The sequence below is a fragment of the Rhinolophus ferrumequinum genome, chromosome 3, assembly GCF_004115265.2.
Source record: "Rhinolophus ferrumequinum isolate MPI-CBG mRhiFer1 chromosome 3, mRhiFer1_v1.p, whole genome shotgun sequence".
In the NCBI taxonomy this organism is placed as follows: domain Eukaryota; kingdom Metazoa; phylum Chordata; class Mammalia; order Chiroptera; family Rhinolophidae; genus Rhinolophus; species Rhinolophus ferrumequinum.
The window spans coordinates 20250235-20261218 of NC_046286.1; positions in this window are offsets into that span (position 1 = coordinate 20250235).

Genomic DNA, 10984 nt, shown 5'->3' on the forward strand with positions numbered 1-10984 from the left:
GCTGTGCAGAAGCTTTTTATAGTCCCATTCATTTATTTTAGCTTTTACTTCCCTTCCCTTTGAGGTCAAATTCGTAAAATGCTCTTTGAACCCAAGGTCCATAAGTTTAGTACCTATGTTTTCTTCCATGCAGTTTATTGTTTCAGGTCTTATGTTTAGGTCTTTGGTCCATTTTGAGTTAATTTTGGTTCACAGTGACAGACAGCAGTCCAGTTTCATTCTTTTGCACATGGCTTTCCAATTCTCCCAGCATCATGTATTGATGAGGCTGTCTTTTCTCCATTGTATGTTTTTGGCTTCTTTATCAAAAATTATCTGTCAATATTTATGTGGGTTTGTTTTTGGGTTCTCAATTCTATTCCATTGGTCTGTGTGTCTGTTTTTCTGCCAATACCATACTGTTTTGATTATTGTTACCATGTAGTACAAACTGAAGTCAAGGAGTGTGATACCTCCAGCATTGTTCTTTTTTCTCAGGAGTGCTTTGGCTATTCAGGGTCTTTTGAGATTCCATACAAATCTGACAATTTTTGATTCTATTTCTTTAAAAAATACTATTGGGATTTTGATGGGGATTACATTAAATCTGTATATTGCTTTGGGTAATATGGCTATTTTAACGATGTTGATTCTTCCAATCCATGAATATGAAATGTCTTTCCATTTCTTTGTGTCTTCTTCAATTACTCTTAAAAAAGTCTTATGGTTTTCAGTATATAGGTCTTTTACAGCCTTGGTTAAGTTTATTCCTAGGTATTTATTATTTTTGTTGCAATTGCAAAAGGAATTGTTTTTTTCTTTCTTTTTCTGAGATTTCATTGTTAGTATATAGGAATGCAATGGACTTTTGTACATTGATTTTGTAGCCGGCAACTTTACTGTATTTATTGTTTCTAATAGCTTTTTCGTGGAGTCTTTAGGTTTTTTTATATATAGCATCATGTCATCTGCAAAAAGTGACAATTTAGCTTCTTCATTCCCAATGTGGATGACTTTATTTCTTTCTCTTGCCTGATTGCTGGGCTAGGACTTCCAGTACTATGTTGAAAAGCAGAGGTCATAGGGGACAGCCTTGTCATGTTCCTGAACATAGAGCAAAAGGCTTCAGTATTTTACCATTAATTATGATATTAGCTGAGGGTTTGTCATATATGGCCTTTATTATGTTGTGGTATTTTCCTTCTATACCTATTTTACTAAGTGTTTTAATCATAAATGGATGTTGTATCTTGTCAAATGCTCTTTCTGTATCTATTAATATAATCAGGATTTTTTCCCTTTATTTTGTTTATGTGGTATATCACACCGATTGATTTGCGTATGTTGAACCATCCATGTGCCCCTGGGATGAACCCCACTTGGTTGTGATGTATAATCTTTTTAATGCATTGTTGCATTTGATTTGCTAGAATTTTGTTTAGGATTTTTGCATCTGTATTCATCATAGATATTGGTCTGTAGTTTTCTTTTTTTGTGTTGTCCTTACCAGGTTTTGGTATCAGGGTAATGTTGGCCTCATAAAATGAGTTAGGGAGTACTGTCTGTTCTTCCATTTTTTGGAAGAGGTTGAGTAGGACAGGTATTAGATCCTCTTTGAAGGTTTGGTAGAATTCACTAGTGAAGCCATCTGGTCCCGGACTTTTGCTTTTGGGAAGGTTTCTGATGACTGATTTAATTTCCTTACTGTTGATTGGTCTATTTAGTTTTTCCAGTTCTTCATGATTCAGCCTAGGAAGGCTATGTGTTTCTTGTCCATTTCTTTTAGGTTATTGAATTTGGTGGCGTATAGTCCTTCATAGTATTCTTGGATGATCCTTTGTATTTCTGTGACATCCATGATAACTTCCCTTCTTTCATTTCTGATTTTGTTTATTTAGGGTAACAACTTAGAGCTGATGGGCCCTGGAAAAACACATTGTTCCCCAATATTCCCCAATAAAAAAAGTATTCATTATTAATAACCCCCCTTACCTATAATTCCCTCTAACCCCTTTCATAAAAAAAAAACAACAACAACAACAACAAAAACAGGACAAATGAGTAAGACTCAGTAGAATTTACTTAAATATTAAGGGAACAGATATTTTATATTTTGAAATATTTTAATTGATTTACAAGGTGTGATCACAAAATACAGTGAATGCTTAAATCAAAAAATTTATTAGAGTGAAAGACACATTGCCATTAATCCCCCTCAAAATACTCCCCCTTGCTTCAAACACACTTATCCCATCATTCTTGCCACTTTCTGAAGCAGTTCTGGAAGTCCTCCTTCATGAGTGTCTTTACTTCATCCTCTATCATGACAATACTCCATGTCACACATCGCTTCTGGTATGGCAATTTCTGTCAAATAAAAACATTATGGTGTGTCCTCATCCACCTTATTCATAGAATCTGGCACCGTGTGACTTCTGGCTCTTCCCCAAAGTCAAATTGACCATGAAAGGTAAACATTTTGAATCAATTCAGGACATCGAGGCAGCCACGACAGCACAACTAAAGACACTCATGAAAGTGGACTCCCAGAACTGCTTCAGAAAGTGGCAAGAATGATGGGATAAGTGCGTTCACGCAAGGGGGAGTATTTTGAGGAGGATGAATGGCAATGTGTCTTTTACTGTAATAAATATTTTTTATTTAAACAATCACTGTACTATTTGATCACACCTCGTAGTTTTTGTTACTTATTTTACTGTGTAAGATATAGAAAGACCTTTCTCTGGACATGATGAATACCATCTGCTCATTTCCAGGTGGGCCAGCATCTGTATGTGTCCTATAACATTTGCTTATTCATTCATTCATTCAATTATATGTGAGCCATGTATGAGACAGTGAATTATATATTAGTTATAATCAGTTTTTATTCTACTTATCCATCAAGGAAGCTGTACATCATCATTTTGAAGTTTCAAACTATTTAAAATACCTGTCTTTATTCAGCCAACAGGGCTTTGCAATGCTAATATTTACTCACACTATAAATAATGCTGTCTGTATTTTATTCTATTATATGCAAGGTATTTATGGAGATACAAAGATCAAAACTTTATGATCTAGTATGGAAAAGAAGTACAAGCACAAATAAGCATGAGAAAAAGCATTGTGTCTTCTAGGCATGGTATAAAGTGCCATATGCATTAAAAAGGGCAAATTTACACAGGAATGATGAGGGAAAGCTAAAGAAATGGGGTCGTATTTAATTTGAGGATCAAAAGGTGTGCAGCATTTCCTCTAGGGAAATGCAGCAGCAAGGACATTTTAAGGAAAATGTAAAGGCAGAAATGACCAAGTCCTTGTCTTGAGATTAAGGTGTTTGGAATGAAGGGTGAGTGGGAGAGATGAGTACAGGGGAGGACTGGAAGCAATCGGGTGCATCAGGCCTGATTGTGGAGGACACTGACCAATGGAGTAAGACAACTGTGCTTGATTTAGGAGGCCAAAGGAAGCCGTTGATGACTTTTGAGTAAAGGAAAGACAGTTTCAAAGTTGTGCTTTAGGACCACTGGCCAGAGGATGTGTAGAATGGATTATTTAAATCAGATAAAAAGAAATGAGGCCTGGAAAGGGTGTTCAAAGAAGGGACAGATAGAAAAGAATGAGAATGAGACATTTCAGAAGAAAAATGGACAGATTAAAAGCTATTTGGATGAAAGTAGGAATGAGGGACAGAGAGGGATAAAAATTATACACACACACACAATAAATATATAATAAATACATGTGCCTCACACACAGTGCCAAAAGAGCTTACAAAATTCATCTAGATGTTCATCATCTTTATTTGGATCTTAATTTAGAATGGACAGTTGTTTTGCAGTTAAGATGCAGAGAAAAAGAAATTTAGGAGATAACCAAGTCTCCCAAAACTCCAGTAGTCAGGTGAGGAATAAACTTTGATATTTAGTTCCAAAACTTTGTCTAGGACAGTACGGAAAAAGAAAGAAAATAGTATTTTGTTGAATTTTAAAGCAAAGTATATATAAACTATACCTCAATAAAGTAAAGAGTACATAAATTATGCCTTAACTAAGTTTATTCTAAAATCTAGGCAAAGAAAATGTATCATAAAAGCACCATAGCTGTAGTTGGCGAGCTTGGGGTGGGAGGAAGGAAGAACTAGTGCTCTTTGAAGTAAATTGAATATTGATTTTAATTAGCTTCATGCTATTTAATTAAGATGCAGTTGTTGTCCACAGCATTCACAATGTGATAGACCAGAAGCCAGGGTTTGGGAAGACTGAATCTCTGTGTATCCTATACTCACTTAACATTTGACTACATAGGAGCAGAATTTGAAGATGCTTGTGAGGCATCTTGGGATATAAAGTGCGGAAATGCTTGTATTGATCATGCACTTGCCTTTTATAGAAATATACTAAGATCACCTCTTCCGTTCCCCACTCCATTTCATACCTGCAATTCACTTCCAGCACCTTCCTATATTTTTCTAGCTTACTTATGGGAATCTTTAGATAAAAATACATACAAGCCTTCATGAGTTTTCTTCTAGCCCTCCAATATTCTGTGGGTTTTAGAGAGTGTAGAAAAACTGTTCACACTCTAATTTTATATTTTAAGTGCTACAGTGATCAAAACAAAAATCTCTGAAAAGCAAAGAGGTTTAGTGTTTACCTCTTCTCCCCAGCCTTTCACTGGATGCTTTGATGAGCCTCCAAAAAATATCTGATCTGAAACCAAACCCAGATGGACATTTTCCCTGGCCTATGTTCATCTGGTTAGCCACCTGCTTCTCTCTGTACTAATACAAGAAGGGGATATGAGAAAATGGAAAGTGTTGGTTCAGAGCCCTAGAGGTCTGGGGAAGGTGGCTTTTTAAAGAATTATTTTTTATTCACTGCTATGCTCCAATGCCACCTTCATTAATTGGAAATGCAAAGTATGCCAACAATATTTATAAAAAAAATAAATGAATACCAGGGTGAATACTAGAATTTTAGAGCTGGAAGTCATCTGAGAGGCCATTTAGTCTAAAACCCCATTTCGTAGTCTAGACAATTGAAGTCTAGAGAAATTCAGTTAGATCCTAAAAAAACCAATATATCTAACATAAATAAAGGTTTTTTTTTTTTTTTTTTATGTTGTTGTTTGTGGCGGTGGTGGTGGTGGTGGTTTTAAGGTAAAGAAATTCTCAGAACACAACAAGACCCTGAAAGAAAGGTAGATTTGAACAAATCAAACTTTTAGAATTGAAAAATACAGTTATTGAAAGAATAAATTAATGGACTGGTGAAAAGAAAATTTATAAACTAGGAGATGGAGCTGAGAAAATTTCCATAATGCAGCAGAGTAGGAAAAATGAAAACTATAAAGAGAAGTTAAGAGAAATGAATGATAGAATGAAAAGATTCAAAAATGGCTAGTGGGGATTACAGATGGAAAAAAATAAAGGAAACAAAAAAATAATAGTTAAGAATTTTCCAGAATTGACCAAAGATAAGAATTCTCAGATTAATGAATCCTAAACAAGGAATATAAAATTAAGCCTTTACTTAGACACTCTGTAGTGAAACTCAGTGCACCAGAAATATGGGGAAAATATTAAAAGCAACCCAAAAGAAGGGAGGAACAAAATTTTAGACTGACAGCCAGTTTCTCACCTGTAACAACAAAGGCCAGAAAACGATGAATAATATTTTCAAACGACCAAAGAAAATAAATAATAACCTAGAATTCTATACCTTGCTAAAATGTTACTAAAGAGTTGAGGCAAAATAAAGACTTTTGGAATAATACTCCAGACCTTTGTTGAATGGACTCTATATTTGTCTGCTAGGGCTTCCATAACAAAATACCATAGATTGAGTGGTTAAAACAACAGAACTTTATTTCTCACAGTTTTCAAGACTGAAAATATCAGATCAGGGTCTGACAGGGTTCAGTTTCTGGTGATATCTCTTTTTCTGGCTTGCAGATGTCCACCTTCTTGCTGAGTCCTCACATGGCCTTTAAGCACTTGGAGAGAGAGAGAGAGAGAGAGAGAGAGAGAGAGAGAGAGAGAGAGAGAGAGAGAGAGAGAATATCTTCCTCTTCTAATAAGTCCACACATCCTATTGGATTAGGACCCACCCTTATGACCTCATTTAACCTTAACTATCTACTAAAAACCCTATCTCCAAATACAATTATATTGAGTATTAGTGGGGACATATGAATTTGGGGGATATACAATTCAGTCCATTGCAGACTTCTAAAGGATACATTTCAGGAAGAAATAAATTGAATACAAAAGTAAGGGGAAAAAAAACAATGGTGAGTTAAGAAATTGGTAAACGTGAAGGTAAATCTAAAGAAGTATTTGCTCTAAAAATCAATACTAATAATAATGACTAATTTGGAGGGGGAGTAAAAACTGGATGGAAATAACTATCATTGTCCAACAGTACTTTCTACAATGATGGAAATGTTCCATATCCGTTCTGTCCAATGGGCTACATATGGCTATTAAGCACTTAAAATGTGGCTGTGCAACCAAAAAATGAATTTTAATTTTACTTAACATTAATTAACTTAATTTAAGTAGCTACGTGGCTACTGGCTACCATATTAGCACAGCTTTAGAAAATTATAACATGACAAATGGCTAAAGCAGATTGAAGTTAAATATTCTAAGGTCTTTGTTTATTTGGAAGAAGAATGGACATTTTGAAGGTAGTTATTCATGTTTAAAATTTAAGGATAAAGACTAGAAAAATTGGAAGAAAATGTATGATTTCCAAAACAGAAGAGGGAAAAGAGGAATAAAGAAAGCACTATTGATACACAGAAAACAGGGAAAGAGGTATAAAAAATAAATCAAAGAACAGCATGGTAAATAGAAAGCATAACAAGTACGATAGAAATAAATAAGAAATAAACTGGTTTATTTTTATAATGGAATACAGAAGTTCAATGGAGCCTCATATATCAAGAGAATACTAAGTGAAATAGTCAGATAGCAAAAGATATGTACAGTATTAAACTTTTTATATAAAGTTTCAAAACATATAATTTATTACTATTTATTTTTATTAACATAAATATATCAAAACTAACAACATACATGGGAATGAATGACACAACCCAACTTCAGGATAGTGATTTCTTCTGGATGAGGGGCAAAGGTAAGGGGAGTAGATCTATAGCTGAATCTAAATATTTTAAAGAAAGAATTGAAGTAATTGTGACAAAATGTTAACATATAAAATCTAGGTGGCAAGTACTTGGGTTTCAAACTATATCATTTGAAACGGATAAGAATTTCAAACTTTCATGAATGAAAATTCAAATTCAAAAGAAACACATTAAGCCAAACCATCTATCCAGATACTTTCTTCTTTTCTCTGTGTTGGACGATTTCTGTCTGATTGGTTTAGATCTTAGAACTTGAACTTGACTTCTTGTTGTTTAGGAAATATCTGTCCATAAAATAATAATCTAACATAAGGAGTCCTCACAGCAGAGGAATAAGGAGCTAGACAACCCAGTTCCATTGGGAAGTTCTTTTTCCTTAAGACACTGTATTCTATTAGTGGGACCAGTGAGTGTGCTTGGGTGCCATTGGATGGCTGTGACGGAGGAAGAAAGAGAGGCAGTGAGGAGATAGCATTATGGTAGAGGGCTACCAATTGACTTTGCTTACACGGGAACCATCCCCCAACATATCCCTGTAGAAGAAAGAGGGATGGAATACCCTCATTTCTTTGCTTTGACATTTTCTAGTGGTGCTCCTTTTATTGTATTGCAATTACTGTTTACATATCTGTCTCCCCCACTGGACCATGTCTTATTCGACTTCTTACCCTGAATGCTTAGCACAATACCTTACATAGAGCAGGCTTTAATAAATGTCTGTTAAAATAACATTGAATACACAACTTCAGATAAGTGATTTCCTGGCCTCTTGTTTAAGCCCTTCAAGGATTTCTCTTTTGCTTTACAGCCTTCTTGGGTCCCGTTTCAGGCCCTCAAAATTTGCAACATGTAAGCTTTCTCTATCACCAGCTCTAAGCTGGAATTCTGAAACCATCTTCTTGGCTTCACAGAGGAAAGACAAGGAAGATGGAGTGGGGCCAGTGTCTGGAAATGAGACCTTTCTGGGAGGCCCCAGGAATGGCACAGAATCCTGAACCTGACTTTGTTTTACCCTGTGGGAGCTGTGTCAGAGAGCTGTGGTCAAGAGGATAGAGGAGAGGGATGTGGCAGTTCCTGACACCTAGTGTTTATGTCCTTCCTCCCCTGTGTTCCAAGCTGAAGTGTGGGGCCCCTAACCACCTCTCACACCCAGTCCTGGCCTTCCAAAGCCAGCACTGGTCTGATAATAACCCTCTCTTTTCAAGAGAAATCAGCATTTGCTTACAGCTGTGGGTGGCATTATCTTAACAGAGACATCAGTCTAGCCCGGCAAGATATTTCTGTTTACTGTGCTGTGGGAACTGTTTGGCAATTGAAGGGATTTTCCAACAAAGACATTTGTGCAAACGGTCTATTGGAGGGTGACTGGCCCCACCTAGAGCCTGCTTGCTCATTAGCCGTTCAGCCCGGGAGACCTGCTGACCTTTTAGCAGTGAGCTGTTCTGGAGCCATGTCAAGCAGGAAGTCTAAATGTAGCTCAGATTTTTACATACTTGGTGAGGCAGACACCAGTGGGGAGAGCCACCTGTGGCTTACATAGGGGAAACCTGCTCTTTGCTTCAAGAGGGGCAAGACACCTTTCCCTATCACAGATTGAGTGGCTGTGACCGGCCGAGGAAACCACCTGAGATCCAGTCTTGTTGGATCCTGGACATGTCTGGGGTCTCTGGTGGGTCAGCCTGGGTGGATGAACCCAAGACTCTCTGATTCTGTCCCTCTCTGTCATAGGCTATAACTTGAGAGAAGCAGGGCGGAGCGTAAGGGCCTATGACATTAGCAAGCTCTACTATCTTGGAACCTCCACAGTATCGTCTGTCGTACCAGGCACATCCCTGGTAATCTCCAGCAGCTAAAGGAACACAAAAAAGCAGCAGCCACAACAAATTCTGCAGTAGGAAGGGCTTTTCTGGGAGTCCTTTCCTCCATAACGTTGTCATTCCTTTCCAGCCACTCTGCAACAGAGGTAGAAACAGAGTACAGCGCCATTCATGTTAAACTGGCCTAGGTGTGGCCCACCTTGACTTTCCCATCACCCACTGGGGGTTGCAAAGAAAGAAAAGGCATCCCAGCCTTACTGGCCCTCAGCCTCTGGGCTGCTCCAATAGGGAGACTATGTGCCAGGAAGGAACTGTGAAATAGGAACTTCCACGTGACACAAAGGACCTTGCCTGGACACTCTGCCAAGAGACTTGACCAAACGTTAGCCTGGCTTCTGCCTGTACTAGGCTGCGTCCCTGCAGGCTACCCCAAGTCCCTGTACTAAGTCTTTGCTCAAGAAAACACAATTCTTCCAAACTACAAAATGTACTTTGTCCCAACCACATTGCAACTGTTTTCATTCATTTTCCACTCACCTACTTTCTGTAATTTTCCATTTCCCCATAGTCCCCCTTTCAGATCCCTATAGACTTCCCTAGACCATTTTTGCTCTTCCCCTTTCACTCCCTTATAACCTGTTTTAGTTACCTCTAAGGGGCTAACTCCCTTTAGCCCCTTAGAAAACCTCCATCACCTTTAGTTGGTGTTGAGCTCAGTTTGTATTGACGTCTCTTGTCCTCACTGCAGTAGTCTGAATAAAATCTGCCTTGCCACCTTTACAAGTGTCCAGTGCTATTTTGCTTTGACAGAACCAGTCCAGGACTTCCACTGATGGTCTCAGCCCTCATGCTCCCAGGCCAGGAGCCAGTGGGACCATCCCAGGTACCATAGCAGAATCCATGTGGGGTCCGCTGGGCTCCAGCAAAGATCCAGCACCTACTTGCCATCAAAGGAGCCTGCCATTAAAAGGTGCCTGAAGACAGTTCACCATAACACTTCAGTCTATACAGATATGACCAGGAGCCTTCAGAAGCAGAGATGTGTCCGGCATGCACACCACTGCCATACCAAGTTCAAGGCTCTCAAGGTGGCCTGCAAGAAGGCCCACATGGGCATCCTGTATTCTCGGACAGCTCCTTCTACAAAGGAGATCACGGGCAGCAGCAGCCCAGACAACCTCAGGGAGCAGACGCGGGCATGGGATCTCAACCACCACCACCACCTGCCAAGGAAGGAAAAAAGGTAATGAGCAGAAAGATGAGTGAGCAACAGCAGCAGGAGGCACCAGAACCAGAGATGGAGAGAGAGATGGAGTATCATTTTAAACTAGAAGTGGAAACGTTAGACCTGTCCAGTGACCTCAGTCCGAAAAGCCCAGCTGGTACCCAGACTGACAAGACAACTGAGATGGAGTTTACCCAGGATATCCAAAGGACTGGGACAGATAAATGGCCAAATATATTCTACCAAAACCTTGGTGCTTTGGGACTGGATGGAGAAGGGAGTCACAAATGATAAAACCAAGGTTGAGATCCACTGAAAGTTGCTGAAAATTTAAGAAAGCAAGGTTTAACTACAGGTGTTGGAGGCAGCATTTTAAGCTGGAAGGGACAGTGGTGGCCATGCCATCTTCAACCCTTGCGTTTTACAGATGAGGAAACTAATTCACAGGGAAGTAATTTGGGGAAGGTAACACTGCCAGTTAATGCTAAGGCTGACACTAGGACCCAAGCCCAGTAATTCCTCCTCTGGCTTTTAACTAGCTCTTGCCTTAAATGTAGTTGATAACAGCCCATCACGATGATCTTTTCCAGTCTTAAAACTGGGGCCTTGAAAGACTAGGATAAGGAGAGTAGCTAGAATGTCATTCTTTTTCTCCAACAAAAGCCCAGAGGAGGCCAGTCTCCACACAGAAACCAGTCACAGAGAGAGACTCCATCATCAGCCCCAAAGACTCCAGGGGTGTCTACAGGGTGCCCTGGAGTACAGGCAGGCTGAGTGTGCCAGTTCCAGCTCAGAGCCAGGACCT